Raw genomic sequence first — 1,186 nt, forward strand, 5'->3', positions numbered from 1 at the left:
AAAACAGAGAATTAAGGACAACAGAGTAAGCATTTCTATGCTTAGTAAGTTTTAAGCAATGAAATCATTTAAAATTAAAGCATACCATTCATAAGGCTTATCATCTTTTCTTTGACTGAATGTAACCATGACTAAATATACCGCTATTGTTCATGCATGTCATTTTAAATTTTTCCTTAAACACAAATTCATATCACGTAGATAACTTCTTTTTATCCAACCAACTTCATCATTTGGCCAAATACACCTAATTCAATTACAAGGCTAAATAAATACATATACGCATATTCACATATTCATGTTACTTCACATTCAACCAATATACTCACATGCTCAGAGCTAATCTTAACATATTTCCACTTGAATCAAAATTCATGTATCCTGAATAAGCTATAGACTTCATACAACCCTAAGCAATGGCCGGAAGAGCACTATCCAAATGAATAATCACAATTTAAACTGAATCAAATTTTACAACGTATATACGGTACATACCTGACCATCTTAGGGTTGTGAGCACATTAATTGGAATTATTACAGCAAGATCACACATTTCCAACACAAATGCCTTCGGGACTTAGCCCGGATATAACACCAGCACGAATACCTTCGGGACTTATCCCGGATATAACACCAGCACGAATACCTTCGGGACTTAGCCCGGATATAACACCAGCACGAATACCTTCGGGACTTATCCCGGATATAACACCAGCACGAATACCTTCGGGACTTAGCCCGGATATAACACCAGCACGAATGCCTTCGGGACTTAGCCCGGACATAACACCAGCACGAATGCCTTCGGGACTTAGCCCGGATATAAATCTCACACAAGGCCTACGGGTCTTAGCCCGGTTATAATCCTCAACTATCATGCACATATATATATCATAACACATTAGCATTTCATTTACATTACTAGAACACAAGTACAACATGCTTATCAACCATTCCACTTTCGACTCAATAGCCACATACAAAGAACACGATTTTGTTTCGCTATCCAACATGATTTCTATAACCATTCGACTACTAGTCATATGCTCAAATTATTTATCTCACTACGTAATTCAAGTAAAACCATTAGGTCACAATTTATTTATTATGCTTATATATCATGATTTTATCAAATCATAAGCTAAGTTCCATTACTCAAAGACTTACCTTGTATCTTTTTGAACAA

The sequence above is a fragment of the Gossypium hirsutum genome, chromosome A03 (assembly GCF_007990345.1).
Source record: "Gossypium hirsutum isolate 1008001.06 chromosome A03, Gossypium_hirsutum_v2.1, whole genome shotgun sequence".
Classification (NCBI taxonomy): domain Eukaryota; kingdom Viridiplantae; phylum Streptophyta; class Magnoliopsida; order Malvales; family Malvaceae; genus Gossypium; species Gossypium hirsutum.